The sequence below is a fragment of the Ranitomeya variabilis genome, chromosome 2 (assembly GCF_051348905.1).
Source record: "Ranitomeya variabilis isolate aRanVar5 chromosome 2, aRanVar5.hap1, whole genome shotgun sequence".
NCBI lineage: Eukaryota > Metazoa > Chordata > Amphibia > Anura > Dendrobatidae > Ranitomeya > Ranitomeya variabilis.
The window spans coordinates 784,258,455-784,285,979 of NC_135233.1; positions in this window are offsets into that span (position 1 = coordinate 784,258,455).

The following is a 27,525-nucleotide window of genomic DNA, read 5'->3' on the forward strand; positions in this document are numbered from 1 at the left end:
GAAAGTCCCATAATGGGACAAAGTAAAAAAAGTAAGAAAATTGTAAAAATATTTAATAAAAAAATAATAAACAAATATCAAAATACAGTATATTGTACTTATGAATCAATATGTTTATGAAAATAATAAATAAATAAAAGTACACATATTAGGCATTGCCGAATCCGGAGCGACCCGACCAATAAAACTGTTCCACTAGTCAACTCCTTTGGTGAGCAGCATAAAAAAATAAATAAAAAACAAGGCAAAAAACACATTTTTTATCATAATACCACCAAACAAAAAGTGGAATAAAATTAGATAAAAAAGACAAATATAAATAAACATGGCATCGCTGAAAACATCATCTTGTGGCGCAAACAAACAAGCCATCATACAGTTCCATCAAATAAAAAAGTTATAGCTGTCAAAATAAAGCAATGCAAAAATAATTATTTTATCTATAAAATAGTTTTTATTGTGTAAAAGCGCTAAAACATAAATCAATTATATAAATGTGGTATCGCTGTAATCGTACTGACCCGTAGAATAAAGCTGTGTAATCAATTTTACCACTCGCGGAACGACTTTAAAAAACAAAAACAATTTCTTGAATTGCTGGTTTTTATTCACTCTGCCTCCCAAAAATCGAAATAAAAAATAAAAATAAAAAAAAGTCTTGTGTATGAAAATAAAAACTCGTCTCGCAAAAAACAAGCACTCACATGACTCTGTGGGTCAAAATATGGAAAAATTATAGCTCTCAAAATATGGTGATAGTTTTTGCAATGAAAAGCATCTTTTAGTGTGTGACAGCAGCCGAACATAAAATGGAAGAACTGTGGATGCCATAGGTTCTGTGATCCGGTGGTGTCCATCTTTTTAGGCGCGCATAAAAGTGCAATTGACGACAGTTTTGTGCACTTCTGAAAAGAAGGACAATGCTGAACAGAAGCCAGACGGAGTCCAAAGTAACGCTGCTGCCTCATTATAGCGAATGGATCCCTTGGGGGTTTCATCTGAATCATGTCACTCAAAGATTTAGATGGAAACCCTGATGTAAGTTCTCAGCGTAGAGTGCCGGATAAATGTGATCCCAAACGTTATGTGAAATGTTCCTAACAAAAGCTTCAATCCACAAAAAAGCAAGTCCTCACTCAGGTCCATCATCTGTTAATGGAAATATCGGGGCTTCATTACTGGTAGTGCAAAGGCTCTGGAAAAGCAAAATGGATCCTCACACTCCAAAAGGAATTCAGCAAATTTTGAGCTCCCAAATCCAAATGTTCTCCACTAGGGTTGAGCGACTTTTATTTTTATAGGATCGGGTCGGGTTTCACGAAATCCGACTTTGTCAAAAGTCGGGTCGAGTGAAATCGGCCGATCCTATAAAAAAGTCGGGGTCGGGGTCGGCCGAAACACGAAACCCAATGCAGTGCAATGGGATACTATGGTTCCCAGGGTCTGAAGGAGAGGAAACTCTCCTTCAGGCCCTGGGATCCATATTAATGTGTAAAATAAAGAATTAAAATAAAAAATATTGATATACTCACTTCTCCGACGCAGCCTGGACCTTACCGCTGGTAACCGGCAGCCTTCTTTGCTTAAAATGAGCGCGTTCAGGGCCTTCCATGACATCACGGCTTCTGATTGGTCGCGTGCCGCTCATGTGACCGCCACGCGACCAATCACAAGCCGTGACGTAATTCTCAGGTCCTAAATTCCTAATTCTAGGAATTTAGGACCTGAGAATTACGTCACGGCTTGTGATTGGTCGCGTGGCGGTCACATGGGCGGCCGCGACCAATCACAAGTAGTGTTGAGCGATACCGTCCGATACTTGAAAGTATCGGTATCGGAAAGTATCGGCCGATACCGGCAAAGTATCGGATCTAATCCGATACCGATACCCGATACCAATACAAGTCAATGGGACTCATGTATCGGACGGTATTCCTGATGGTTCCCAGGGTCTGAAGGAGAGGAAACTCTCCTTCAGGCCCTGGGAACTGTTGTGATCCGCTTTTTGGGCTCCCCTGGTGGTGGCTGGTGGTACTGGAGGCTTGTGTGTGCTTTTCTCCCTCAGCTCACCTGTTTCCATCAGTTTTGGGAGTTCCCTATTTAGCCTTGCTCTCCAGTCACTTCCTTGCCGGTCATCATTGTAACCTGAGTCATTCAGTTGCATGTTCCTGCTACTAGTCTGCTGATCAGCTAAGTGGACTCTTGTCCTTTTTGTTTTGTATTTTTTTTTTGTCCAGTTTACAGTTTTGTCATTCCCTGTTACTGGAAGCTCTTGTGGACTGAAATTGCCACTCCTGTGTCATGAGTTGACACAGGAGTCTTAAAGTAATCTCAGGATGGGTTTTTGAAAGGGTTTTTCAGCTGACCGTGAAGTCCTCTTTTGTATCCTTCCTCTATCTAGTAAGTGGACCTCGCTTTGCTAAATCTACCTTCATACTGTGTATGTCTTTTCCTCTGAACTCACCGTTAATATATGTGGGGGCTACTATCATCTTTGGGGAATTTCACTAGAGGTAAGCCAGGTCTGTTCCTTCCTCTTCCAGGCGTAGTTAGTTCTCCGGCTGGCGCGTGGCATTTAGGCAGCCGTAGGAATGCTCCCTGGCTACTGTTAGTTGTGTGGTAGATTTAGGTCACGGTCAGCTTGAGGTTCCATCACCCGAGAGCTAGTCTGTTATTTGGTGCTTCTGATGTTCCCATGCCATTGGGGAATCATGACAGTATGACCGGCCGCTGTTAAAACTGTTGGCAGAAGAAAGGAGAGAAAAAGAAGTCTGCAAATTTTTTTTTTTTTTTTCCCTTGGTGCTTGCTTTATAGTTGAATCAGTTGCATTTCAGCTTTAATTGCAGTCTTTGTCTCCCTCTCCTTCTAACCCTTGAATGGCTCTGATCTCTCCGGTTTAAGGATGGACCCTCAGAGTTTGGCTGCAGGTTTTAATAATCTTGCTACGAAGGTTCAGGATTTACAAGATTATGTTATACGTACTCCTATTACTGAACCTAAGATTCCTACACCAGAGGTATTTTCCGGAGATAGATCTCGGTTTCTGAATTTCAAATGTAATTGTAAATTATTCCTTTCTCTCAGACCTCACTCCTCTGGAGATCCTGTTCAGCAGGTTAAGATTGTGATCTCTTTGCTGTGAGGTGACCCTCAAAATTGGGCATTTTCATTGACACCAGGGGATCCTGCGTTGCTCAATGTGGATGCGTTTTTTCTGGCTTTAGGGTTGCTGTATGAGGAACCTAATTTGGAGATTCAAGCTGAAAAAGCTTTAATAGCCCTGTCTCAAGGGCAAGATGAAGCTGAGATATACTGCCAAAAATTTCGTAAATGGTCTGTGCTTACTCAGTGGAATGAGTGTGCCCTAGCGGCAAATTTCAGAGAGGGCCTTTCTGATGCCGTTAAGGATGTCATGGTGGGGTTTCCTACGCCCACAGGTCTGAATGAGTCCATGACAATGGCGATTCAGATTGATCGGCGTTTGCGGGAGCGCAAACCCGTGCACCATTTGGCGGTATCTTCTGAAGGGATGCCAGAGAAAATGCAATGTGACAGAATTCTGTCAAGAAGCGAGCGGCAGAATTATAGGCGCAAAAATGGCTTGTGCTTCTACTGTGGTGATTCCGCGCATGTTATATCAGCATGCTCTAAACGTACTAGGAAGGTTGACAAGTCTGTTTCTATTGACACTTTACAGTCTAAATTTCTTCTGTCTGTAACTCTGATTTGTTCATTATCAGTTATTACCGTGGATGCCTATGTGGACTCTGGTGCCGCTCTGAGTCTCATGGATTGGTCCTTCGCCAGGCGCTGTGGGTTTGATTTGGAGCCTCTGGAAGTTCCTATACCTCTAAAGGGTATAGATTCTACACCTCTGGCTTGTAATAGACCACAGTTCTGGACGCAAGTGACTATGCGTATGACTCCAGACCATCAGGAGGTGATTCGCTTCCTCGTGTTGCATAATCTACATGATGTTTTAGTGCTTGGATTACCATGGTTACAATCTCATAACCCAGTACTGGACTGGAAAACTATGTCTGTGTTAAGCTGGGGATGTCGGGGTGCTCATGGGGACGTACCTTTGGTTTCTATCTCGTCATCTATTCCCTCTGAGATTCCGGCTTTTTTGTCGGATTTTGGGGATATTTTTGAGGAGCCTAAAATTGGTTCTCTCCCTCCCCACAGAGAGTGTGATTGCACCATAGATCTGATTCCAGGCAGCAAATTTCCAAAGGGTCGTTTGTTTAACCTATCTGTACCTGAGCATGCTGCCATGCGAGAGTATGTTAAGGAGTCCCTGGAAAAGGGACATATTCGTCCTTCTTCGTCACCTTTAGGAGCTGGGTTTTTCTTTGTCTCTAAAAAGGATGGCTCGCTGAGGCCTTGTATTGATTATCGACTCCTGAATAAAATTACAGTCAAATATCAGTATCCGTTGCCGCTGCTTACTGATTTGTTTGCTCGTATAAGGGGGGCTAAGTGGTTCTCCAAGATTGATCTCCGGGGGGCGTATAATTTGGTGCGAATTAAGCAAGGGGATGAGTGGAAAACCGCATTTAATACGCCTGAGGGCCACTTTGAGTATTTGGTGATGCCTTTCGGCCTTTCTAATGCACCTTCAGTTTTTCAGTCCTTTATGCATGATATTTTCCGTGAATATCTGGATAAATTTATGATTGTGTATTTGGACGATATTTTGATTTTTTCTGAGGACTGGGAGTCTCATGTTCAGCAGGTCAGGAGGGTTTTTCAGGTCTTGCGGGAGAATTCTCTGTGTGTAAAGGGTTCTAAGTGTGTTTTTGGGGTTCAAAAGATTTCTTTTTTGGGGTACATTTTTTCCCCGTCTTCTGTTGAGATGGACCCTGTCAAGGTTCGGGCTATTTGTGACTGGACGCAGCCTACTTCTCTAAAGGGTCTTCAGAAATTCTTGGGCTTTGCTAATTTTTATCGTCGATTTATAACTGGTTTTTCTGGTGTTGCTAAGCCTCTTACGGATTTGACTAAGAAGGGTGCTGATGTTGCCAATTGGTCCTCTGCCGCTGTGGAGGCCTTTCGGGAACTTAAGCGCCGCTTTTCGTCTGCCCCTGTGTTGCGCCAGCCCGATGTCTCTCTCCCCTTTCAGGTTCAGGTCGATGCTTCCGAGATCGGAGCGGGGGCGGTTTTGTCGCAGAAAAGATCCGATTGCTCAGTGATGAGACCTTGTGCGTTCTTTTCTCGAAAATTTTCTGCCGCCGAAAGAAATTATGATGTCGGTAATCGGGAGCTTTTGGCCATGAAGTGGGCATTTGAGGAGTGGCGTCATTGGCTTGAGGGTGCTAGACATCAGGTGGTGGTTTTGACTGATCACAAGAATCTGATTTACCTTGAGTCTGCCAGGCGCCTGAACCCTAGACAGGCGCGCTGGTCGTTGTTTTTCTCTCGGTTTAATTTTGTGGTCTCATATCTACCAGGTTCTAAGAATGTGAAGGCGGATGCCCTTTCTAGGAGTTTTGAGCCTGATTCCCCTGGTGATTCGGAACCTACAGGTATCCTTAAGGATGGGGTGATATTATCCGCTATTTCCCCAGATCTGCGACGTGCTTTGCAAGAGTTTCAGGCGGATAGACCTGATCGCTGTCCACCTGGTAGACTGTTTGTTCCTGATGATTGGACCAGTAGAGTCATCTCGGAGGTTCATTCTTCTACGCTGGCGGGTCATCCTGGAATTTTTGGTACCAGGGATTTGGTGGCTAGATCCTTCTGGTGGCCATCTCTGTCTCGAGATGTGCGTGTTTTTGTGCAGTCTTGTGATGTGTGTGCTCGGGCCAAGCCTTGTTGTTCTAGGGCTAGTGGGTTGTTGTTGCCCTTGCCTATTCCTAAGAGGCCTTGGACGCACATCTCTATGGACTTTATTTCTGATCTTCCTGTCTCTCAGAGGATGTCTGTTATCTGGGTGGTGTGTGACCGTTTTTCTAAGATGGTTCATTTGGTGCCATTACAGAAGTTGCCTTCCTCGTCTGAGTTGGTTCCTTTGTTTTTTCAAAATGTGGTTCGCTTGCATGGTATTCCTGAAAATATCGTTTCTGATAGGGGTACCCAGTTCGTTTCTAGATTTTGGCGGGCATTCTGTGCCAGGTTGGGCATTGATTTGTCTTTTTCGTCTGCCTTCCATCCTCAGACTAATGGCCAGACGGAGCGAACTAATCAAACTTTGGAGACGTATTTGAGGTGTTTTGTGTCTGCGGATCAGGATGATTGGGTTGCCTTTTTGCCGTTGACGGAGTTTGCTCTTAATAATCGGGCTAGTTCTGCCACTTTGGTTTCCCCTTTCTTTTGCAATTCGGGGTTTCATCCCCGTTTTTCTTCTGGTCAGGTGGAATCTTCGGATTGTCCTGGAGTAGATGCTGTGGTGGATCGGTTGAATCGGATTTGGGGACAAGTGGTGGACAATTTGAATTTGTTCCAGGAGAGGACTCAGCGGTTTGCTAACCGCCAGCGTCGGGTTGGTCCTCGCCTTCGTGTTGGGGACTTGGTGTGGTTGTCTTCCCGTTTTGTCCCAATGAGGGTTTCTTCTCCTAAATTTAAGCCTAGGTTCATCGGTCCCTATAGGATTTTGGAGATTATTAACCCTGTTTCCTTTCGTTTGGACCTTCCGGCATCTTTCGCTATCCATAATGTGTTCCATCGGTCGTTGTTGCGGAGATACGAGGTGCCGGTGGTTCCTTCTGCTGAGCCTCCTGCTCCTGTGCTGGTTGAGGGTGCATTGGAGTACGTTATAGAGAAGATCTTGGACTCCCGTATTTCCAGGCGGAGACTCCAGTATCTGGTTAAGTGGAAGGGCTATGGTCAGGAAGATAATTCTTGGGTAACTGCCTCTGATGTTCATGCCTCGGATTTGGTTCGTGCCTTTCATAGGGCTCATCCAGGTCGCCCTGGCGGTTCTTGTGAGGGTTCGGTGCCCCCTCCTTAAGGGGGGGGTACTGTTGTGATCCGCTTTTTGGGCTCCCCTGGTGGTGGCTGGTGGTACTGGAGGCTTGTGTGTGCTTTTCTCCCTCAGCTCACCTGTTTCCATCAGTTTTGGGAGTTCCCTATTTAGCCTTGCTCTCCAGTCACTTCCTTGCCGGTCATCATTGTAACCTGAGTCATTCAGTTGCATGTTCCTGCTACTAGTCTGCTGATCAGCTAAGTGGACTCTTGTCCTTTTTGTTTTGTATTTTTTTTTTGTCCAGTTTACAGTTTTGTCATTCCCTGTTACTGGAAGCTCTTGTGGACTGAAATTGCCACTCCTGTGTCATGAGTTGACACAGGAGTCTTAAAGTAATCTCAGGATGGGTTTTTGAAAGGGTTTTTCAGCTGACCGTGAAGTCCTCTTTTGTATCCTTCCTCTATCTAGTAAGTGGACCTCGCTTTGCTAAATCTACCTTCATACTGTGTATGTCTTTTCCTCTGAACTCACCGTTAATATATGTGGGGGCTACTATCATCTTTGGGGAATTTCACTAGAGGTAAGCCAGGTCTGTTCCTTCCTCTTCCAGGCGTAGTTAGTTCTCCGGCTGGCGTGTGGCATTTAGGCAGCCGTAGGAATGCTCCCTGGCTACTGTTAGTTGTGTGGTAGATTTAGGTCACGGTCAGCTTGAGGTTCCATCACCCGAGAGCTAGTCTGTTATTTGGTGCTTCTGATGTTCCCATGCCATTGGGGAATCATGACAGGGAACCATATTAATGTGTAAAAGAAAGAATTAAAATAAAAAATATTCCTATACTCACCTCTCCGACGCAGCCTGGACTTCAGCGAGGGAACCGGCAGCGTTGTTTGCTTAAAATTCGCGCTTTAACTTCCTTACTTGAAGTCCCGGCTTGTGATTGGTCGCGCGCCGCCCATGTGACCGCGACGCGACCAATCACAGCAAGCCGTGACGTAATTTTAGGTCCTTCAGGATTTTAAAATTACGTTCCGGCGTTGTGATTGGTCGCGTCGCGGTCACATGGGCGGCGCGTGACCAATCACAAGCCGTGACGTCACGGGAGGCAGGACACGCGCGCATTTTAAAATGCACGCGTCTCCTGCCTCCCGTGACGTCACGGCTTGTGATTGGTCGCGTCGCCCATGTGACCGCGACGCAACCAATCACAACGCTGGAACGTAATTTTAAAATCCTGAAGGACCTAAAATTACGTCACGGCTTGCTGTGATTGGTCGCGTCGCGGTCACATGGGCGGCGCGCGACCAATCACAAGCCGGGACTTCAAGTAAGGAAGTTAAAGCGCGAATTTTAAGCAACAACGCTGCCGGTTCCCTCGGTAAGGTGCAGGCTGCGTCGGAGAGGTGAGTATAGCAATATTTTTTATTTTAATTCTTTATTTTACACATTAATGTTGTTTCGATACCGATACCCGATACCACAAAAGTATCGGATCTCGGTATCGGAATTCTGATACAGCAAATATCGGCCGATACCCGATACGTGCGGTATCGGAATGCTCAACACTAATCACAAGCCGTGACGTCATCTAAGGCCCTGAACGCGCTCATTCTTAGGAAGGAAGGCTGCCGGAAAGAAGCCGAGGGTGAGTATATTCCTATTAGGTATATACTCACCCTCGGACGCTCCCTGCTTCTTTCCGGCAGCCTTCCTTCTTAAGAATGAGCGCGTGAAGGGCCTTAGATGACGTCACGGCTTGTGATTGGTCGCGGCCGCCCATGTGACCGCTCACGCGACCAATCACAAGCCGTGACATAATTCTCAGGTCCTAAATTCCGAGAATGAGGAATTTAGGACCTGAGAATTACGTCACGGCTTGTGATTGGTCGCGTGGCGGTCACATGAGCGGCACGCGACCAATCAGAAGCCGTGACGTCATGGAAGGCCGTAAACGCGCTCATTTTAAGCAAAGAGGGCTGCCGGTTACCAGCGGCGATGTCCAGGGGCCTCCGGAGAGGTGAGTATATCAATATTTTTTATTTTAATTCTTTATTTTACACTTAAATGTGGATTCCGATACCGATTTCCGATATCGCATACATATCAGAACTCGGTATCGGAATTCCGATACCAGATTCAGAAGATCGCCGACCTCATGGCCGACCCCACACAGGGGTCGGGTCGGGTTTCATGAAACCCGACTTTGCCAAAAGTCGGCGACTTCTGAAAATGGCCGACCCATTTCGCTTAACCCTATTCTCCACTCTTCTGAGCAGCAATATGCCTATACCACATATAGCGTCCAAATAATTGGAATTTCTGAAGCAATGAGAGCCAGCCTAATTTATGAGGGCATGTCTACAGAAGCACGAGCCGGGCATAACGTGCTGGTCAGTATAATGTACTGGTCACTACAACGTACTAGTCACTACAACAACAGTTTGCAATTTTCACTCAGCAACATTCATTGCTGCCTGTTTCTGGAAAACACCCATGGAATCAAAATCGTCACTACACCTGTAGATAAATTCCCAAAGGGGCATCATTTCCAAATGGGGTCACTTGAGAGGAAATTCTGCCCTTCTAGCACTTAGGGGCTCTGTATATGGAGTCCGCAAACTATTTTAGGAAAATTTACGCTCCAGGAGGCAAATAGCGCTCCGTCCCTCCCGAGTCTTGCCGTGTGGCTAAGTAACTTAGTAACATAGTAACATAGTTATTAAGGTTGAAGGAAGACTTTAAGTCCATCTAGTTCAACCCATAGCCTAACCTAACATGCCCTAACATGTTGATCCAGAGGAAGACAAAAAAAACCCATGTGGCAAAGAGTAAGCTCCATATTGGGGAAAAAAATTCCTTCCCGACTCCACATACGGCAATCAGACTAGTTCCCTCGATCAACACCCTATCAAGGAATCTAGTATATATAACCTGTAACATTATCCTTTTCAATAAAGCCATCCAGTCCCCTCTTAAATTTCAGTAATGAATCACTCATTACAACATCATACGGCAAAGAGTTCCATAGTCTCACTGCTCTTACAGTAAAGAATCCGCATCTGTTATTATGCTTAAACCTTCTTTCCTCCAGACGTAGAGGATGCCCCCTTGTCCCTGTCTCAGGTCTATGATTAAAAAGATCATGAGAAAGGTCTTTGTACTGTCCCCTCACATATTTATACATTAAAATAAGATCACCCCTTAGCCTTCATTTTTCCAAACTAAATAGCCCCAAGTGTAATAATCTATCTTGGTATTGCAGACCCCCCCAGTCCTCTAATAACCTTGGTCGCTCTTCTCTGCACCCGCTCTAGTTCAGCTATGTCTTTCTTATTCACCGGAGACCAGAACTGTACACAGTATTCTAAGTGTGGTCGAACTAGTGACTTGTATAGAGGTAAAATTATGTTCTCCTCTTGAGCATCTAAGCCTCTTTTAATGCATCCCTGTTGTGAAATTGGATTTTGGGCTCCCCCTGTGGCCACTGGTGGAATTGAACTGGTGTGCATCATCCTCTCTGTTCACCTGTTTCCATCAGGATGTGGGAGTCGCTATTTAGCCTTGCTCCTCTGTCACTTCCATGCCGGTCAACATTGTAATCAGAAGCCTTTCTGTGCATGTTCCTGCTGCTAGACAACTCCCAGCTAAGTTGGACTTTAGTCCTTGTTTGTTTTTGCATTTTGTTCCAGTTCACAGCTGTAGTTTCGTTTCTGTGTCTGGAAAGCTCTTGTGATCTGAAATTGCCACTCTGATGTTATGAGTTAATACTAGAGTCTTAAAGTAATTTCAGGATGGTGTTTTGATAGGGTTTTCAGCTGACCATGAAAGTGCCCTTTCTGTCTTCCTGCTATCTAGTAAGCGGACCTCAATTTTGCTAAACCTATTTTCATACTACGTTTGTCATTTCATCTAAAATCACCGCCAATATTTGTGGGGGCCTCTGTCTGCCTTTCGGGGAAATTTCTCTAGAGGTGAGCCAGGACTATATTTTCCTCTGCCAGGATTAGTTAGTCCTCCGGCCGGCGCTGGGCGTCTAGGGATAAAACGCAGGCTACGCTACCCGGCTACTGTTAGTTGTGCGGCAGGTTTAGTTCATGGTCAGTTTAGTTTCCATCCTTCCAAGAGCTAGTTCTTATGTTTGCTGGGCTATGTTCTCTTGCCATTGAGAACCATAACAGTTTGACCGGCCCAAAAAGGGTTAAATTAATTGACAGAGAAAGGAGAGAAAAGAGAAGTCTGCTGAAGATTTTTTTTTTTTTTTTTTTTCTCAGTTCTGAGTGTGCTTGTAATTGAATCTCTTGCAAGTCTGCCTATATTGCAGCCTTTCTCTCTCTCTCTCCTTCTTATCCTGGAATGGCTCTGTGTTCACCTGTTTAAAATGGATATTCAGAGTTTAGCTGCAGGTTTGAATAATCTCACCACGAAAGTTCAAAATTTACAAGATTTTGTTGTTCATGTTCCTATATCTGAACCTAGAATTCCTTTGCCTGAATTTTTCTCGGGGAATAGATCTTGCTTTCAAAATTTCAAAAATAATTGCAAGTTGTTTTTGTCCCTGAAATCTCGCTCTGCTGGAGATCCTGCTCAGCAGGTCAGGATTGTGATTTCCTTGCTCCGGGGCGACCCTCAGGATTGGGCTTTTGCATTGGCTCCAGGGGATCCTGCGTTGCTCAATGTGGATGCGTTTTTTCTGGCCTTGGGGTTGCTTTATGAGGAACCTCAGTTAGAACTTCAGGCGGAAAAGGCCTTGATGTCCCTATCTCAGGGGCAAGACGAAGCTGAAATATACTGCCAGAAATTCCGTAAATGGGCTGTGCTTACTCAGTGGAATGAGTGCGCCCTGGCGGCGAATTTCATAGAGGGTCTCTCTGATGCCATTAAGGATGTTATGGTGGGGTTCCCTGTGCCTGCGGGTCTGAATGAGTCCATGACAATGGCTATCCATCGATAGGCGTCTGCGGGAGCGCAAACCTGTGCACCATTTGGCGGTGTCTACTGAGAAGACGCCAGAGAATATGCAATGTGATAGAATTCTGTCCAGAAGTGAACGGCAGAATTTTAGACGAAAAAATGGGTTGTGCTTCTATTGCGGTGATTCAACTCATGTTATATCAGCATGCTCTAAGCGTACTAAGAAGCTTGATAAGTCTGTTTCAATTGGCACTTTACAGTCTAAGTTTATTCTTTCTGTGACCCTGATTTGTTCTTTATCATCTATTACCGCGGATGCCTATGTCGACTCTGGCGCCGCTTTGAGTCTTATGGATTGGTCCTTTGCCAAACGCTGTGGGTATGATTTGGAGCCTCTTGAAACTCCTATACCCCTGAAGGGGATTGACTCCACCCCATTGGCTAGCAATAAACCACAATACTGGACACAAGTAACTATGCGGATTAATCCGGATCACCAGGAGATTATTCGCTTTCTTGTGCTGTATAACCTACATGATGTGTTGGTGCTTGGATTGCCATGGCTGCAATCTCATAACCCAGTCCTTGACTGGAAAGCTATGTCTGTGTTAAGCTGGGGATGTAAGGGGACGCATGGGGACGTACCTGTGGTTTCCATTTCATCATCTATTCCCTCTGAGATTCCTGAATTCTTGACTGAATATCGTGACGTTTTTGAAGAACCTAAGCTTGGTTCATTACCTCCGCACCGGGAGTGCGATTGTGCCATAGATTTGATTCCGGGTAGTAAATACCCTAAGGGTCGTTTATTTAATCTGTCTGTGCCTGAGCATGCTGCTATGCGAGAATATATAAAGGAGTCCTTGGAAAAGGGACATATTCGTCCTTCGTCATCTCCCTTAGGAGCCGGTTTTTTCTTTGTGGCTAAGAAAGATGGCTCTTTGAGGCCGTGCATTGATTATCGGCTTTTGAATAAAATCACGGTTAAATATCAATATCCGTTGCCACTGCTGACTGATTTGTTTGCTCGCATAAAGGGGGCCAAGTGGTTCTCTAAAATAGATCTCCGTGGGGCGTATAATTTGGTGCGAATTAAGCAGGGGGATGAGTGGAAAACCGCATTTAATACGCCCGAGGGCCACTTTGAGTATTTGGTGATGCCTTTTGGTCTTTCAAATGCCCCTTCAGTCTTTCAGTCCTTTATGCATGACATTTTCCGTGATTATTTGGATAAATTTATGATTGTGTATCTGGATGATATTTTGATTTTTTCGGATGACTGGGACTCTCATGTCCAGCAGGTCAGGAGGGTTTTTCAGGTTTTGCGGTCTAATTCCTTGTGTGTGAAGGGTTCTAAGTGCGTTTTTGGGGTTCAAAAGATTTCCTTTTTGGGATATATTTTTTCCCCCTCTTCCATCGAGATGGATCCTGTCAAGGTTCAGGCTATTTGTGATTGGACGCAACCCTCTTCTCTTAAGAGTCTTCAGAAATTTTTGGGCTTTGCTAACTTTTATCGTCGATTTATTGCTGGTTTTTCTGATGTTGTTAAGCCATTGACTGATTTGACTAAGAAGGGTGCTGATGTTGCTGATTGGTCCCCTGCTGCTGTGGAGGCCTTTTGGGAGCTTAAGCGCCGCTTTTCTTCCGCCCCTGTGTTGCGTCAGCCTGATGTTGCTCTTCCTTTTCAGGTTGAGGTCGACGCTTCTGAAATCGGAGCTGGGGCGGTTTTGTCGCAGAGAAGTTCCGATTGCTCCGTGATGAGACCTTGTGCTTTTTTCTCGCGTAAATTTTCGCCCGCCGAGCGGAATTATGATGTTGGGAATCGGGAGCTTTTGGCCATGAAGTGGGCTTTTGAGGAGTGGCGTCATTGGCTTGAGGGGGCTAGACATCAGGTGGTGGTATTGACTGACCACAAAAATCTAATTTATCTTGAGTCCGCCAGACGCCTGAATCCTAGACAGGCGCGCTGGTCGTTGTTTTTCTCTCGGTTTAATTTTGTGGTGTCCTACCTGCCGGGTTCTAAGAATGTTAAGGCGGATGCCCTTTCTAGGAGTTTTGAGCCTGACTCCCCTGGTAATTCTGAACCTACAGGTATTCTTAAGGATGGAGTGATATTGTCTGCCATTTCTCCAGACCTGCGGCGGGCCTTGCAGGAGTTTCAGGCGGATAGACCTGATCGTTGCCCACCTGGTAGACTGTTTGTTCCTGATGATTGGACCAGTAAAGTCATTTCTGAGGTTCATTCTTCTGCGTTGGCAGGTCATCCTGGAATCTTTGGTACCAGGGATTTGGTGGCAAGGTCCTTCTGGTGGCCTTCCCTGTCTCGAGATGTGCGAGGTTTCGTGCAGTCTTGTGACGTTTGCGCTCGGGCCAAGCCTTGTTGTTCTCGGGCTAGTGGATTGTTGTTGCCCTTGCCTATCCCGAAGAGGCCCTGGACGCACATCTCGATGGATTTTATTTCGGATCTTCCTGTTTCTCAGAAGATGTCTGTCATCTGGGTGGTGTGTGATCGTTTCTCTAAGATGGTCCATTTGGTTCCCCTGCCTAAGTTGCCTTCTTCTTCCGAGTTGGTTCCTCTGTTTTTTCAAAATGTGGTCCGTTTGCATGGTATTCCGGAGAATATCGTTTCTGACAGAGGTACCCAATTCGTGTCTAGATTTTGGCGAGCATTCTGTGCTAGGATGGGCATAGATTTGTCTTTCTCGTCTGCTTTCCATCCTCAGACTAATGGCCAGACCGAGCGGACTAATCAGACCTTGGAGACATATTTGAGGTGTTTTGTGTCTGCAGATCAGGATGATTGGGTTGCTTTTTTGCCTTTAGCGGAGTTTGCCCTCAATAATCGGGCCAGCTCTGCCACCTTGGTGTCTCCCTTTTTCTGTAATTCGGGGTTTCATCCTCGATTTTCTTCTGGTCAGGTGGAATCTTCGGATTGTCCTGGAGTGGATGCTGTGGTGGAGAGGTTGCATCAGATTTGGGGGCAGGTAGTGGACAATTTGAAGTTGTCCCAGGAGAAGACTCAGCTTTTTGCCAACCGCCGGCGTCGGGTTGGTCCTCGGCTTTGTGTTGGGGACTTGGTGTGGTTGTCTTCTCGTTTTGTCCCTATGAGGGTTTCTTCTCCCAAGTTTAAGCCTCGGTTCATCGGCCCGTACAAGATATTGGAGATTCTTAACCCTGTGTCCTTCCGTTTGGACCTCCCTGCATCTTTTTCTATTCATAATGTTTTTCATCGGTCATTGTTGCGCAGGTATGAGGTACCGGTTGTGCCTTCCGTTGAGCCTCCTGCTCCGGTGTTGGTTGAGGGCGAGTTGGAGTACGTTGTGGAAAAAATCTTGGACTCCCGTGTTTCCAGACGGAAACTCCAGTATCTGGTCAAATGGAAGGGATACGGTCAGGAGGATAATTCTTGGGTGACTGCCTCTGATGTTCATGCCTCCGATTTGGTCCGTGCCTTTCATAGGGCTCATCCTGATCGCCCTGGTGGTTCTGGTGAGGGTTCGGTGCCCCCTCCTTGAGGGGGGGGTACTGTTGTGAAATTGGATTTTGGGCTCCCCCTGTGGCCACTGGTGGAATTGAACTGGTGTGCATCATCCTCTCTGTTCACCTGTTTCCATCAGGATGTGGGAGTCGCTATTTAGCCTTGCTCCTCTGTCACTTCCATGCCGGTCAACATTGTAATCAGAAGCCTTTCTGTGCATGTTCCTGCTGCTAGACAACTCCCAGCTAAGTTGGACTTTAGTCCTTGTTTGTTTTTGCATTTTGTTCCAGTTCACAGCTGTAGTTTCGTTTCTGTGTCTGGAAAGCTCTTGTGATCTGAAATTGCCACTCTGATGTTATGAGTTAATACTAGAGTCTTAAAGTAATTTCAGGATGGTGTTTTGATAGGGTTTTCAGCTGACCATGAAAGTGCCCTTTCTGTCTTCCTGCTATCTAGTAAGCGGACCTCAATTTTGCTAAACCTATTTTCATACTACGTTTGTCATTTCATCTAAAATCACCGCCAATATTTGTGGGGGCCTCTGTCTGCCTTTCGGGGAAATTTCTCTAGAGGTGAGCCAGGACTATATTTTCCTCTGCCAGGATTAGTTAGTCCTCCGGCCGGCGCTGGGCGTCTAGGGATAAAACGCAGGCTACGCTACCCGGCTACTGTTAGTTGTGCGGCAGGTTTAGTTCATGGTCAGTTTAGTTTCCATCCTTCCAAGAGCTAGTTCTTATGTTTGCTGGGCTATGTTCTCTTGCCATTGAGAACCATAACACATCCCATTATTTTATTTGCCTTTGTAGCAGCTGCCTGACACTGGCCACTAAATGTGAGTTTGTCATCCACCCATACTCCCAGGTCTTTTTCATTGACGGTTTTGCCCAGAGTTTTAGAATTAAGCACATCTTATTACTTCTACCCAAGTGCATGACCTTACATTTATCCCCATTAAAGCTCATTTGCCATTTATCAGCCCAAGCTTCTAGTTTACATAAATCATCCTGTAATATAAAATTGTCCTCCCCTGTATTGATTACCCTGCAGAGTTTAGTGTCATCTGCAAATATTGAAATTCTACTCTGTATGCCCCCTACAAGGTCATAAATAAATATGTTAAAAAGAAGAGGGCCCAATAATGACCCCTGTGGTACCCCACTGCTAACCGTTACCCAGTCCGAGTGCGCTCCATTAATAACCATCCTTTGTTTCCTGTCCCTGAGCCAGCTCTTAACCCACTTACACATATTTTCCCCAATCCCTATTATTCTCATTTTATGTATCAACCTTTTGTGTGGCAAAAGTACTGTACAGCCACATATGGGGTATTGCCACGTTCAGTAGAAATTGTCAGACAAATTATGGTGCCATTTTTACCCACTTCTTATGTGAAAATGTAAAGTCTGGGGCTAAAGCAAAATTTTGGTGGTAAAAATTTAATTATTTTTTCTTTACTGCCCAATGGTATAAAATTCTGTGACACACCCGAGGTGTCAATATGATCTCTGCACCCCTAGATGAATTTTTTGAGAGGTGTAGTTTGTAAAATGGGGTTTCTGCTGTTCTGGCAACTCACGGGCTTTCACAGTGGGTGATGACACCCGCAAACCATAACAGTAAAATATGAACTATAGTATGGCGCTCCTTCCCTTCTGAGCTTTGCAGTGTGCCTGAAAAATATTTCCCGATTACACATAGGTTATTGGCACACTCAGGAAAAATGCACTTCAGTTTGTTGCAAAAAATGTTCCTATTAGCCCTTAGAAAAATTAAAAACTTGAGGCTAAAACAATATTTTAGTGGTACTAATGTAATTTATTCTTTCTTCACCGCTCAATGGTATAAAATTGTGTGAAGCACATGTGGTGTCAATATGATCACTGCACCCCTAGATAAATTCATTGGTTCATTGGGAGGGTATAGTTTGTAAAATGAGATCACATATGGGGGGTTTCTGTTATTCTGATTCCTCAGGGGCTTTGCCAGTGTGACATGGTACCCTCAAACCATTCCAGCAAAATTTGAACTCCAATTCCAATATAGCGCTTCGTGGAGGGGGGTTGCACTGTTTAAGCCCATCATAAGCTCTCTAAATGGGACATGGCATCCTCTAATTATTCCAGCAAATTTTACATTTAAAAAGTCAAATGATGATCCTTTCCTTCTGAGCCCTGCCATGCAACCAAACAGTAATTTTCTCCCACATACAGTGGGGGAAATAAGTATTTAATCCCTTGCTGATTTTGTAAGTTTGCCCACTGACAAAGACATGCCTAGTCTATAATTTTAAGGGTAAGTTAATTTTAACCTTGAGAGATAGAATATTAAAAATAAAATCCAGAAAATCACATTGTATAAGTTTATTTGCATTTTGCAGTGAGAAATCAGTATCCCCTACCAACCATTAAGAGTTCTGGCTCCTACAGACTAGTTAGATGCTCCTAGTCAACTTGTTACCTGTATTAAAGACAGCTGTCTTACACAGTCACCTTTATAAAAGATTCCTGTGCACAGACTTAACTAATGTGTCAGACTCTATATTCTACAACATGGGCAAGACCAAAGAGCTTTATAAGGATGTCAAGGACAAGATAATAGACCTGCACAAAGCTAGAATGGGCTACAAAACCATACATAAGACTCTGGGTGAGAAGGAGACAACTGATGGTGCGAAAGTAAGAAAATGGAAGAAATACAAAATGACTGTCAATCAACATCGATCTGGGGCAACATGCAAAATCTCACCTTGTGGGGTATCCTTGATCATGAGGAAGGTGAGAGATCAGCCTAAAATTACACGGGGGAACTTGTTAATGATCTCAAGGCAGCTGGGACTACAGTCACCAAGAAAACCATTGGTAACACATTACACCTTAAAGGTTTAAAATCCTGCAGTACCCACAAGGTCCCCTGCTCAAGAAGGCACATGTGCAGGCCCATCTGAAGTTTGCCAATGAACACCTGGATGTTTCTCTGAGGGATTGGGAGAAGGTGCTCTGGTCAGATGAGGCAAAAATTGAGGTCTTTGGCATTAACTCAACTCGCCGTGTTTGGAGGAAGAGAAATGCTGCCTGTGACCCAAAGAACACTGTCCCCACTGTCAAGCATGGAGGTGGAAACATTATGTTTTGGGGGGTTTCTCTGCTAAGGGCACAAGACTACTTCACCGCATCAATAGGATAATGGATGGAGCCATGTACCATAAAACATTAAAAATGGGTCATGGCTGGGTCTTCCAGTAAGATAATGACCCAAAACATACTGCCAAGGCAACAAAGGAGTGGCTTAAAAAGAAGTACTTTAAGGTCATGGAGTGGCCTAGCCAGTTTCCAGACCTTAATCTTATAGAAAACGTAAGTAGGGAGTTGAAGCTCCAAGTTGCCAAGCGACAAGAATAATAGAAAAAATTGCAGTCCGGCTCAACAGGACTGGATTTTAGTTTTTTAGTTTTCAAAAGAAAATATGGTGCATACAAAAGAAAAATGTACATGGCCGTCATGACCCAGTCGACGTGTATCTGCACTAAGCAGTCTTACTCATAAAAAGAAAAAGAAACTCCAGTCTTGTTGACCCGGACTCCAATTTTTTCTATTATCCTTGATGTGAGGCCAAGGCGAGGCCGGTGTCTCATAACTTTTGTTAAAGGCCTGGGAGTTCAAGGTGCTCACCACACATCTAAATACATTACGTGAGGGGACTAATTTTCAAAATGTGGTCACTTGTGGGGGGTTTCCAATGTTTAGGTACATCAGGGGCTCTCCAAACTGGACATCGCGTCCGCTAATGATTCCAGCATATTTTATATTTAAAAAGTCAAATGACGCTCCTTTCCTTCTGAGCTCTGCCATGCACCCAAAGAGTAGTTTTCTCTCACATATGAGGTATTGGCATACTCAAGAGAAATTGCACAACAAATTGTAAGGTGCAATTTCTCCTGTTACCTTGATAAAGATGCAAAATTTGGAGCTAAAAACATTTTTGCTTGGAAAATGTGATTTTTTTTATTTTCACAGCTCAACGTTATAAATTTCTGTGAAGCACCTGTGGGTTCAAGGTGCTCATCAAATATCTAAATTCATTCCTTAAAGGGTTTAGTTTCCAAAACGGTGTCACTTGTGGGGGAGTAAAAGAAGCAGCATGTTCATTAATTTTGCGGATTTTCCGCGTTTTTCCTGCAATTCTATGCATTTGGAAAAAAACGCACAAAAAACGCACAAAAAAAGCGTCAAAAACGAGTCAAAAATGCATGAAAAAAGCGCAAAAAAAACGCATGCGGATTTCTGGCAGAAATGTCTGGTTTTTGTCAGGAAAATTTCTGCTAGAAATCCTGACGTGTGCACATAGCCTTAAGGTACCTTCACACTATGCGACGCTGCAGCGATACAGACAACGATGCCGATCGCTGCAGCGTCGCTGTTTAGTCGTTGTGTGGTCGCTGGAGAGCTGTCACACAGACGGCTCTCCAGCGACCAACGATGCCGAAGTCCCCTGGTAACCAGGGTAAACATCGGGTTACTAAGCGCAGGGCCGTGCTTAGTAACCCGATGTTTACCCTGGTTACCATTGTAAATGTAAAAAAAAAACCACATACTCACATTCCGGTGCCCGGTGTCCGCTTCCCTGCACTCCTCCTGCATCCTGTGTCAGTGCCGAACATCTCCGGCATCTCCCACAGAGCAGAGCGGTGACGTCTGCTTTACGGCCGGCACTTACACAGGATGCAGGAGGAGTGCAGGGAAGCGGACGCCGGGCACCGGAATGTGAGTATGTGTTTTTTTTTTTTTACTTTTACAATGGTAACCAGGGTAAACATCGGGTTACTAAGCGCGGCCCTGCGCTTAGTATCCCGATGTTTACCCTGGTTACCAGTGAAGACATCGCTGGATCGGTGTCACACACACCGATTCAGCGATGTCAGCGGGAGATCCAGCGACGAAATAAAGTTCTGGACTTTCAGCAATGACCAGCGATCTCACAACGGGATCCTGATCGCTGCTGCGTGTCAAACACAACGATATCGCTATCCAGGACGCTGCAACGTAACGGATCGCTATCGTTATCATTGTAAAGTCACTTAGTATGAAGGTACCTTTACTGTTCAATCACATCAGGGGCTCTCCATGGTGTCTGCTAATTGTTCCAGCAAATTTTACATACAAAAAGTCAAAAGACTTTCCTTCCCTTCCAAGCTCTGCTGTGCACCCAAACAGTACTTTCCTCCCATATATAGGGGATTGGTATGCTCAGGAGAAATTGCACAACAAAATTTGGGGTCCATTTTTTCCTGTTTCCCTTGTGAAAATAAAAAATTGTGGTCTAAATTAAAATTTTTGTATAAAAAAAGTTAAATGTTAATTTTTTGTCACATTCCAAAAATTCCTGTGAAGTACCTGAAGGTTTAATAAACCTTTTGAATGTGGTTTTGGGCACCTTGAGGGGTCTAGTTTTTAAAATGTTGTAACAGTTGGGTATTTTCTATTATATAGACCCTTCAAGTCTCTTAAAATGCAATGTGGTCCCTATGAAAATGGTTTTGTAAATTTTGTTGGAAAAATGAGAATTCGCTGGTCAACTTTTAACCCTCATAACTTTCTAATAAAAAAAAAATGTTTCAAAAATGTTGCTGATGTAAAATAGATATGTGGGAAATATTATTTATTAACTATTTTGTGTGACATATCTCTCTGATTTATGGCCATAAGAATTCAAAGTTTGAAAATTGCTAAATTTTCAAAATTTTCACTGAATTTCCTTTTTTTTTCACAAATAAATGCAAGTCATATTGAAGACATTTTACCACTGTCATGAAGTACAATATGTAATGAAAAACCAGTCTCAGTATCAGTGATATCCGTTGAAGCATTCCAGAGTTACCTCATAAAGTGACACTGGTCAGAATTGTAAAAATTGGTCTGGTCATTAACGAGCAAACCACCTTGGGTTTAAAGGGGTTAAAGACCATTGCAGAAGTTGATGAAGACAAATACAGAGAGTCTCCAATGTTTTATGGGGCAACTAGAAAAACAGTACATTCCTACTGTACAACCGAGGAGAAAGTTGCAAACAAGCAAGCCTAACCTCCTGCACTGCGATGTAGTACTAATGAAAGATTACCAGTCTCAGAGAAACGAATGGCCATTAGGTCTCATTACTAAGACAGACCAGGAGGGGAACTTGTTCCACTGTTCTCATCCAATAAACACAATAGTGACGTCCGTTGATGTCAAGCGGAGAGTGTTCTGCCTCAGCAGTGAATTCAGCTATCCATGGAGTTTAGTCACTTTGTATGTATAGCAGTTATAACATTGTGTTGTCTGTATTTGTGTCCTATGTATTTACATTGTTTGGTTACAGCACCTTCTGCTGGTGATGTAGTGTATTGTTCTAGTTTAGTTGCTATGCATTAGGGGAAGGTTCCTGTTGCATTGTGGAACCCTTTTCTTGTCACAGAAAGGCAGTGACCATTTTTTCCTCTGCACTGCTAATGGAAAAGCCATCATAAGGTTTATATTGCCTACCAGTCCTTGCTGCTGAAACCTAAATTGCTGTTACATTTGTTAATTGCAGCTAGATGTTTAATAACTTAAAGATGGAACCAGACTCATCCTCTTTCTGATCAGGATTTGCTCAGCAGAATTTTCTATATTTGCCATATGAAATATATGAGTGCTGTTCTAAATGCAAAGGTTGATTTAATAGAGACATTCTGGACTCCTTGGGACTACGCTGTTGAGCAAAACGGTAACGATGTTTTGAACTTTTAACTTTCTGCTTCATATCTCACCAAATACTACTGCTTTGAACGTGAGGCTACAATCATTTTATAGACTGTCATCTTGGCTATCTCATACATAAATTTGACTTGCAACTATTTAGCATTTTAGTTATCTGGAGTCCATCTGGTGGAGGTGTGAATTGTATCCATGTAGTGACTTATAAATCCAGGTGTTAAATTGAGTCCTAGTGTTAACGAATTGAACATCTTCATTAGTTTGAATACCAAAATTTTTCTTTCCCTGTGGTCCTTAAAAAGACCTTTTAGTACTGTAGCGTTTCCCTTACTTCGGGTCTTGGGGGACACTCGCTTTGCACCGGAATAACGCATACAGGCACGATTTCTCCACAAATCAATCCATACGGTTTATTAAAGCATCATAAACCGCACTGTAAGCCAGGTTACACATCACCAGCTTACACATAGTCTGTTACTTTAACACGTGTGGCTTTACAAAGTATTCAATAGTCACGCCTTATCTCTTCAGTCACCAGGTGACTGCACAGTTCATTACAGGTCATTGCATGTATCAACGGAACCTATTAACCTCCAGCAGTCTGTTCCAATGGCAGATATGTCTCTGCTGTATATTACAGGTTTTTTCCCATACCAGGGGTTACCTCTCAGGAGCTCCGGCTCCACACACTGACTCCTGCCAGTGCTGGTTCACAGGAAAACTGCCTCACTGGGATCAACGTCCTTGGGATCAGGGCACCTCAGATAGTCCAGACCCACAGTAGGAACTGTAGCTTCCCCAACACAGAAACCGTCTCAGGCTCTGTAGATGCAGCCTTTCCATGCGCTTCCAGGAAGTCCAATCACAGGCACCTCCAACACACAGGCCATCAGTCCATGATCTTACCAGGTGCTTGCAGGACTCTAGTCCATCCCGGGACAATCCAACACCCTCGAGCATTCAGTCCATAGCCTCAGCAGTGCTTCCAGGACTCCAGCCCACTCCAGGACAATCCAACACACAGGCTATTGCAGGACTCACTCTCTTCAGTGCTTCCAGGACATCACCAATGCCAGGAGACTCCAACACCGACCGGCCAGGACCTTGCACATGGACCAAACAGATCCATACACAGGAACCCACAGGAACCATGTGACTCACACCCTGGTCACATTACATACCTGTAACCACTCCCCTGGGTGGGAGTGTGGGTGGGTGTGGCTAGTTTGACCCTCCCATCTCTCATAACTAGCCCTGCCAGTCTCCCATTAGAATTACACAATTACTTGTGGGACTACAGGTCCCAGAACACAACATAACTTTAGACTGACAGCGCAGAGTGTCCTCCTCCGCGACACACATACCGGCCATTTATAATCCTGCCGGACTTTATCTCACCACCACAGTTATACATCCAAGCGCATCCTGCAGCGCGCACACAGCGCCTCCTGGCTGTAAGAATGGTCACTGCACCACAGTACTAAGACTTTTAAGTCTGTCATACTGTGTCCAGGTCCAGAGAAATGTTTTCCCACTGGTGTGTCCATTTTATTCCTGATTGTGTGTCTGTGTAGATTCATCCTAGTTTGTAGTTTTTGCATAGTTTCCCCAATATAAATACTTCCAGGGCACCTCGTACATTGTATCATGTACACCAAACTAATGAAGATGTTCAATTTGTTAACACTAGGACTCAATTTCACACCTGGATTTATGAGTCACTACATGGATACAATTCACACCTCCACCAGATGGACTCAGGATAACTAAGAACATTATTCCCACTGCCTCTCCATTTGTAAGAAAATGCCTAATTTGTTTACCTTGGCTTATCTTTAGGAGGCATCACACTTTCCCACCCCCCTGAACAAATGTCCTGCTGTAATATTCTCTAAATGTTGTATTATTTTGTTAGTATTTTGCAAATCCACCTTTATCTTTCAACACTGCCTGAATCCTTCTGAGCATGCTTTTGATCAGATTCAAGCATGTCTCAGCCGAAATCTGATCTCAGATCTCTTCTACATGTTCCCAAACTTGGTGCATACTGATCCACTCACTTGGGTTTTTTCTTCAACTCTACCCACACGTGTTCGATTGGGTTGAGGTCTGGGGGCTATGGTGGCCAATCCAGCACCTCTACTCAATTCTCATTGAATCTATTTCTTCTCCAATCTTGATGTAAGCTTCTGGTTGTTGTTCTACTGGAACGCAATATCGTCCTTTTCATACCCATAGGACTCGAATGTACGAAGTAGCCCATCTTGTAGGATACTCACATATTATTATTATTATTATTATTATTTATTTATATAGCACCATTAATTTCATGGTGCTGTACATGAGAAAGGGGTTACATACAGGGTTATAGATATCGTTTACAGTAAACAGGTTTACAGTGACAGACTGGTACAGAGGGGAGAGAACCCTGTCCTTGCCGACTTACATTCTATGGGATAGTGGGGACATATAGCTCAGCATTGAGATGACCATTGATCCTGGTCAAGTATCCAACTCTTTTGGCTGTAAAACCACCCCATATCATCAGGCTTCCGCCACCGAACTTGACTGTTCTCTCAATTTCTCGATCCATTATCCTTTTTTCCCTTGTGTCTTCCATACCCATTTGCACCCATCAGAGCCTAGTCTTTTGACTTTTGTCTCATTGCTCATCGCCCATTTCCAATCTTCTACTGACCACTTTTTGTACTTTTTTGCAAACTCGAGCCAGGGATTCTTATGATGATATTGAAGTTGAGGCTTCTTCATATTTTTTAGAGACATTCCAGACTTGTGTAACGTGCGTCACACCGTGCTTGCATTGACATCTGTGATCTCACTATTATGAAGCATACGAGCCACTTCCACTGCCGTGTCTTACTGAAAACTGTCAATCAGTGTTGTGGCCGGGGTTATACAGAACTCAACATTCAGAGACCTGGTAGATCTGTGACAGATGAAATAGTGAGTTTATCAGAATGAGAGCATGCAGCACAGTATGCTATACTTCACTGGAATTGGGGTCTCTGTCTCTACATAATACTGCTCTCATACGGGGTATCAAAAAAAATGGTGACAGATTCCCTTTAATAAAACACAAGAAACTGTAGCTTTGGGTGGAGTTTCCCTGTAAATCGGGGTGGAAAATGTTTGACTTGATTTTTGTCATAAATTAATCTTATTTATCTTTGCTTTTGAAAGTAACTGGATTTGGAAAAAAATTTATAGGAATTGGGATTTTCAAAATAAATGGGTTGCATTGTACTCTAACTAAAAGGGGATAAAATTGGCTGAAGCTTTCACTAGCAGTAAAAGTGCAATTATATAGTAATTATTGTAGCTACATATACTGTTAGACAACTGGCTTATGATGGTGAGGACTCCTTATAGAGTTGTACCATCATGGTGCTTTCACTATGGAGCGCTGGATGGGACTTAGCTATCTGTTTATTTTACATCTGGTGCATTTACCATCTAATGGTTAGAGATTAGGAAGGGGTAATTATAAGAGAATAAAACAGAAAAAACTTTAGCAGAAGTTCAGGACTCACTCTTACACAATAAAAAAGTCCAAGAAACAAAAATAAAACTTACAAGAAAAGCACCACGTATATACTGTGTAAATATGAAATAATGCTTGGCCCTCGTGTGTTATGACTAACACATTTGTGCATTAGGATTGTGGACTCCTATACAGATTTGCATCTACCATTAAATACTTGTAGAGACACAACAGACATTTTTTTCTGACTTGTGTTATTTCACAGTTATCCTTGGATATATGTACCATTCTATTGTTTGCCTTTAGAATAATTTCACTTTAACGGCTGCATTAGTTATTCACTCCTACAGTATAGTTCAGCAAAGAAGACAGTCACCCATAAAATGTAATGAAGATATAAACAAAACATGTTGCACGTAAACTTGTTTTCCATTTCACAATCCTAATAAAAAATCAGATATAAAACTGGGCTAACTATAAACTGGATGTTGGTAAAGGAGTTAATTTGATACATCTATAATAAAGCATTTCATACTGTTGAACATCCAAGACTATTTACCAAGTAGTACATATGTGTTAATAATTGCATTAAAGCATACCTCTAGTGGTTCACTTAAAGGGGTTGTCTGACCTTAGGCTACAGGTCTGCAGTCACTCAATGTGACTGCAGACTTATGAATTCTCACTTGGAGCACACTGTGAGAATTCTCCAGTGCTGACGCCGGGAGCGGACAGTAATGTGACCTCAACTATTTCATTTGCATACTTATGGTCACATTCCAACTAGACGTGTCTGGCCTTGCTCAATTCCCTTGCATTGAGTGAGGCAGTGCACGTCTAGTTGGCACATGACTGCATGTATGGAAATCTCATACTTGCGGTCAAGCACCTGTCACTCCTGGCTCCAGCACCGAAAAATTTTCACAGCGCAAGTGCATGCGATGTAAGAATCCGTGATCTATGCTGTTTATTAACATTATTCACTTGAAGGATGCTCACACTATTTAGTATATGGACAGGGTAGAAGATGGGAATCACTGCAGTCCTTTACTTCCTCGTTATTGATATCCACTGTGAGCAGTATAGGATCAGAGAGAGAGTTATAATAACTTTAATAGGAATCTGTCAGCAAAAATACAGTATTTACCTTCACTAATTACCTAGTGGTAATCTGGAGGTAAAAAAAGCCAAATTTTTGAAATCTGACCAGCGTCACTTTATGTGGTAATAACTCTGCAATGCTTCAACAAATCCCAGTGATTTTGAGACTGTTTTTTCGTGACACATTATACTTTATGATAATGGTAAATTTAGGTCAATATGTTTTGTGTTTACTTATAAAAAATATCAAAAATTTGAGAAAAATGTAAAAAAATTAGCAATTTTCTAAATTTGAATGATTATCCCTTTAATCCAGATGGTCATACCACAGCAAACCATTAATAAATAATATTTCCTACATGTCTGCTTTACATCAGCACCATTTGTAAAATGTTATTTTATTTTGTTAGCATTTTAGGAGGTTTAAAAATATAGCAGCAATTTTTCATTTTTTTAGGAAATTTACAAAATGTATTTTTTTAGGGACTTATCCATGTTTGAAGTGACTTTAGGGGTCCTATATATTGGGAAACCCCCAAACGTGATACCATTTTAAAAACAGCACCCCCTGACATATTGAAAACTGCTGTCAGGTAGTTTATTAACCCTTCAAGTGCTTTACAGGAATTAATGCAAAGTGGTATGACAGAAATGAAAATGTGTATTTTTACCACCTAAATGCCTCTAACTTCTGAACAGATTACTGGAGTTGTCAGACTCTAAGGCCACTATTTGGTCATGAACTGCCATGGCAAAGATCAGGACCACACAATCATGATCTGAGGGCACCAGTTTGGATAAAGAGGGATCCCCCACACTCTGTTAACCATTTATAATGATGTAGTCACTATTGACAGCAGCATCTAAGGGGTTAAACAGATTTGGAAGGTGCAAAT